Genomic DNA, 6,055 nt, shown 5'->3' with positions numbered 1-6,055 from the left:
GGGAGGAATTCGGCCAGAGGTTCCTTGCTTTAGGTTGTGTGTCGAATTCCCTCACCCCTAGGGTCTATTTATACTTGTAGACTCCTTAAGGGTTTCACCCTAAACCCTAATTGGATAATCTTCTCTTAAGGCTATCCAAATCCATTCCATAGATAACCCTATGGACGATTTGAGCTATCCTAAAGCTCTTAGAATCCGTCCAAGGTATATCCTAATGGATTTACAGTCTAAAGTCTAACTATCAAACAATTGACAGTTTATACCCTCTTATTTAATTAATCTCTTTAAGTCACCAAATTAATACCAATTAATTTATGACTTATATTAATCAAATAGCCAAATATTATTCCTTATAATATTTACTCTCTCTTAATAAATCATCCTTCAAGTTGCTATGGTGAAGGCAACCCAAAAGGACCATGCACAACCGAATATAGTTATAGCCTTAGACACTATTCCAACAGTCTCCCACTTGGATAAGTCTAGTAACTATACAAGTACAATACGGTTTGCAATCGTAGCTCTCAAAGACGCTGTCAACTTTGATCTAATCAATCTTGTCCTTTAGATAAGGGATCTTACAGTCCTCTGTTAGATATCATGCTGACAATCCTATGGAATGGTTAGTCTAGCATTCGATTTCTCGATCTCCGATTTATTCGACATAGAACTTAATCGAACACATCAATTTAGTTCTGACCGGGCCCGGCACATAAGTCAAATCAAATCATCGAGTGGCCAAGATATCTCTTCTACCCTCTTAGGATAAAATTTACAGATAAACTTCGACTTATATGCATTTACTTATTCATTAACCAACAATACACAACAATGTGTTTTATAACATCAAGTTACTGATGCGTTTTCGCATTATCAATGCACAATAAATTAACAAATAATAAACCATATATCTAGGTTTTAAGACTATATGATATTATCGTCTTGCGATCACCTTTTATATCGTATTCCATAAGGTGATTCCAGCAAGCGCGGGTTTATTCCAATGCTCAAAACCAGTTCATAAGCACTCATGAACATTGCAGCAACCCTTGCTATGTCTAACACCATCTAGACATTCTACACACCAATTCATGACAATCTTCATTCATATCTACTCCCAACATATGAACGATTGTGGACCATTTGAATAATTCGATTATTCCTAATAAACTTAATTATTCTGGAAGTCAAAACATGCAAAGTGAAACAATAGTTAAACAACTAACATGTGACAGTAACTTTACTCATAAATAAAACTCCTTTATTTAATCATCAAATGTTAATTACATTTATCTATTATACGTTTCTAATACTATCTAATCTATACTAATATCATCCTTCAGCCCAATACTCCTAGCATGCTGCAAGTGCTTAACCCTACTCAGTCCCTTCGTAAGCGGATCTGTTGGGTTATCTTCTGATGATATCCTCTTCACTACGAGTTGTCCTTCTTCTACACGATGTCTAATGAAGTGATATCTTCTGTCGATATGTCGAGATCTACCATGATCCCTCGGTTCCTTGGTCAAGGCAACCGCACCTTCGTTATCACAGAAAATCTCCATGGGCTCCTTTATGGCCGGTACAACTCCAAGATCACCAATGAAGTTCTTTAGCCATATTGCCTCCTTCGACGCTTCGCTCGCTGCGATGTACTCTGATTCGCACGTTGAATCAGCTACGGTTTCTTGCTTGGAACTCTTCCAAGTCACTGCTCCTCCATTTAGGGTAAAGACCCAGCCCGACTGCGAACGGTAGTTGTCCCTGTCGGTCTAAAAGCTGGCGTCACTATACCCTCGCACCTTCAAGTCATCACTCCCTCCAAGGACTAAGAACCATTCTTTCGTCCTCCGAATGTACTTAAGGATGTTCTTCACCGCAATCCAATGTGCTTTGCCAGGGTTCCCTTGATATCTTCTAACCATGCTTAAAGCGAAGGCTACATCAGGGCGAGTACAAGTCATAGCATACATGATTGAGCCAACTGCGGAAGCGTATGGTACTCGGCTCATTTCTGCTATCTCGGCTTCGGTACTCGGACTTTGAGTCTTACTCAACTTGGCATTTCCTTGTATCGGTAGTTCTCCCTTCTTTGAGTTTTCCATACTAAAACGTTTTAGTACCTTCTCTAAGTAAGTATTTTGACTAAGTCCAATTAGTCTCTTACTTCTTTCTCTTACTATCCTTATTCCCAAAATGTAAGAAGCCTCTCCGAGGTCCTTCATAGCGAAGCACTTCCCGAGCCAGGACTTAACCTCCTGTAGAGTCGGGATGTCGTTTCCTATGAGTAATATGTCATCGACATATAGAACGAGAAAGCTTACTATACTCCCACTGGCTTTGACATATACACAAGATTCGTCTTCGCTTCGTACAAATCCAAACTCTTTGACTTTCTCATCGAAGCAAAGATTCCATCTGCGAGACGCTTGCTTAAGTCCATAAATGGACTTCTCAAGCTTACACACTCTATTCGGATGCTTCGGATTCACAAACCCCTCTGGCTGAGCCATGTAAACATCCTCAGCCAACTTTCCGTTAAGGAAAGCGGTTTTGACATCCATTTGCCAAATCTCATAATCATGAAATGCGGCAATTGCTAGCATTACTCTAATAGATTTAATCTTCGCAACTGGTGAGAAGGTCTCATCATAGTCAACTCCGGGAGTTTGAGTAAAGCCCTTCGCGACCAATCGCGCTTTATATGTGTGTACGTTCCCATCCACGTCGGTCTTCTTCTTGAAGATCCACTTGCACCCTACGGTCTTACGTTCGGGCACATAATCAACCAAATTCCAAACTTGGTTATCGTACATGGATTGGATCTCGCTATCCATCGCCTCTTTCCATTTCGCAGACTCCGGGCCTGCCATGGCTTCCTTATAGCTATTAGGTTCATCAAGATTTACTAGTGTACCATCACTAATATACGTGTCCCCTTCGGTAGTAATATGAAAACCATAAAACTGGGGATGAACTCTAACTCTATCGGAACGTCTAAGAGGTAAGGATTCGTCAAATGGTTCAACCGGAGTTTCCTCCTCGGGTTGAATGCCAGCGGTAGAGGTTCCTTCATCTATCGACTCTTGAATCTCTTCAAGTTCGATTTGCCTCCCACTGTCTCCTTGGCTTATGAGTTCTCGCTCTCGGAAAACTCCTCTCCTCGCAACAAAAACAACATTGTCTTTCGGTCTATAGAAGAGATATCCAAAGGAAGTTTGTGGGTAGCCGATGAAAATACATCGCTCACATCGAGGTTCAAGCTTGTCGTGAGTATCTCGTCTTACGAAAGCCTCGCAACCCCAAACCTTGATATGTGCCAACGAGGGAGCTTTCCCCATCCACATCTCGTGAGGTGTTTTGGCAACCTTCTTAGTAGGGACTCGGTTAAGGATATGGGCGGCAGTCTCTAAGGCATACCCCCAAAAGAAGATAGGTAGTGAAGCACAACTCATCATAGAGCGAACCATATCCAATAAGGTTCGATTACGCCTTTCTGCCACACCATTCAACTGCGGTGTCCTAGGAGGCGTCAATTGCGAAACTATTCCACACTCCTTGAGATAATCGTGGAATTCAAGGCTTAGGTACTCTCCTCCTCGATCGGATCGAAGCATCTTGATTTTCCTACCCAATTGATTCTCCACTTCATTCTTGAACTCTTTGAACTTTTCAAAAGTTTCTGACTTTTGCTTGATCAAGTAGATATACCCATATCTACTATAGTCATCGGTAAAAGTCACATAGAAGTGGTTCCCATCCTTCGTGGTTGATCTAAAGGGTCCACATACATCAGTATGTATTAGGTCCAATAGCCCCTCACCCCTTTCACAAGTACTCGTGAAGGGTGACTTAGTCATCTTTCCAAGTAAACAAGACTCGCATGTGTCATCTTCCCTAAGGTCGAATGACTCCAACACTCCATCCTTTTGGAGTTGGGCTATGCGTTTCTTGTTGACATGTCCAAGACGACAATGCCACAAGGATGCTTTATCCATACTAGTGGAAGAATCAATATTCAAAACATCATTTCCTAAGTTATCAACAATCATAACAGTTTCATATATTCCATTACATGGTATAGCTTCAAGGTAAAAGACACCATTTAGATAAGCCAAAATAGAACCATTCTCATTATTAAACGAAAATCTAAATCCTTGTCTATATAAACCATGAAATGAAATGATGTTTCTAGCCATTTCTGGCGAATAGCAACAATTGTTCAAATCCAAAACTAAACTATTCTTAAGCACTAAAGAATACACTCCAATCTTGGTCACAGGCGACGATCTTCTGTTCCCCATGATTAGATTGATCCTTCCTTGCTCCACATCCCTACTTCTTCTTAGTCCCTGCACATTAGAACAAATGTGATAACCACAACCGGTATCAAGAACCCAAGAAATAGCATGATTAGAATCGTTAGATTTGATTGCATATATACCTGCGAAAGATGGCTTGATCTTTCCTTCCTTGATGGCTTGCAGGTAATCCGGGCAGCTTCTCTTCCAATGTCCTATCTTGTGACAGTGGTGGCACTCTGCCTCCTTCGGGTTAGAGCAGGTCTTAGAGGGATCAACTTTGGTCCCACTAGAAGAGGAACCATCTCGGGCTTTCACCTTGCGATAGTTGTTCGAAGAAGCTTTCCTCTTCTTTCCCTTCCCTTGACCAATAGCCAAGACAGGAGCAGCGGATGGATTGGGAGTTGGTGCAACAGACTTGTCCTTGAAATTGCTCTCAGCAACCCTCAAGAGACCTTGGAGTTTACTTAGAGTGACCTCCTCTTTGTTCATGTGGTAGGTCATCCTAAATTGATTGTACATCGGAGGCAAAGAGTGAAGCACCATGTCGATCGCCAAGTCTTCGCCGAAGTCAACATTTAACTTGCGAAGGCGGTCGACATACCTTTGCATCTTTTGCAAGTGCACGGTAAGAGATTCTCCATGACCCATCTTAGCGGAAATCATGTTAGTGAAAATCTCGTAAAGCTCTTGTCTCGCGTTTTGGTGGTACCTTTCCAACAAGTCTTGATGCATCTCGTATGGATACATGTCCTCGTAGGACTTTTGGAATTCAGAGTTCATGGTGGCGATCATGATGCAATGTACTTTCATTGCATCTCGCTCATGAGTTTCAAAGGCGGTGATTTCGGTGGGAGTAGCAACTTCGGGGTTGATTTTCTCGAGCTTCTCATCGAGGACATACTCTTTATCCTCATAGCGAGCAATGGTGCGAATGTATCTTATCCATTCGCTAAAGTTCGTTCCATCGAAGGTGACCTTTTGGCAAAGGCTCATCAACGTGAAAGAACTAGCAGCAGCATTGTTTGCGTTTGACATCTATAGAAATGACAAAGATAGATTAGAACAAGAATCCCTAATTGTCAGCCAATAAGAAAAATTAGGGCTAGGATCCAACAATAACATTTACATACTAGAAAAGGGATGCCGTAATCTAATATGCAAATAAATTGAAGGTAAGTGAATGACGATTCACTAATTCTCCATTACAAAACTTAAACTATTAGTCCTAAGTGTTTTTGAGAATTCCTAGGTTCGGATGAGATTCATTGAACTATTCAATGGCATGTTTAAATCTCGATATGCCCCTCTTGTTTGTGACTGGGATGCCAAGGATCACAAAGCGGGTGTGAATTACCATGCAAATTCACTTGGTGCCTTCATTGTAACGATCACCTATTCGATGTGCCGGTAAACCACACACGCTCCATCGAACTATGATAAACAATGAATCACCCTTTGCCACCTTCGCTTAGAACCAATTAGTGTGTCGGTAAACCACACACGCTCCACTAACTTCTTAGCAAGGTGCAAAGTGTAATTTCATGGGATTGCATCGATTCACTTTTCCTAAAGTAACTAAGATTGGGAAAAAAAATTAAAACGTGTAGTTACTTTGTGTTTCTTATTATACTTTTAATGAGAGGATGAGGTTGCCCTATCCTACCCGTTCGGCTAACGACCCTCCACCAATCAAGCAAGCGGTGGGTGTGAGTGTACACCCATTAAGCACCATTTTATAGGCCGCAACCTTA

This window comes from Lactuca saligna, chromosome 5, assembly GCF_052625555.1.
Source record: "Lactuca saligna cultivar CGN05327 chromosome 5, ASM5262555v1, whole genome shotgun sequence".
Taxonomy (NCBI): Eukaryota; Viridiplantae; Streptophyta; class Magnoliopsida; order Asterales; family Asteraceae; genus Lactuca; species Lactuca saligna.
The sequence above is the reverse complement of the archived record's forward strand: the minus strand, read 5'-3'. Positions refer to the sequence as shown.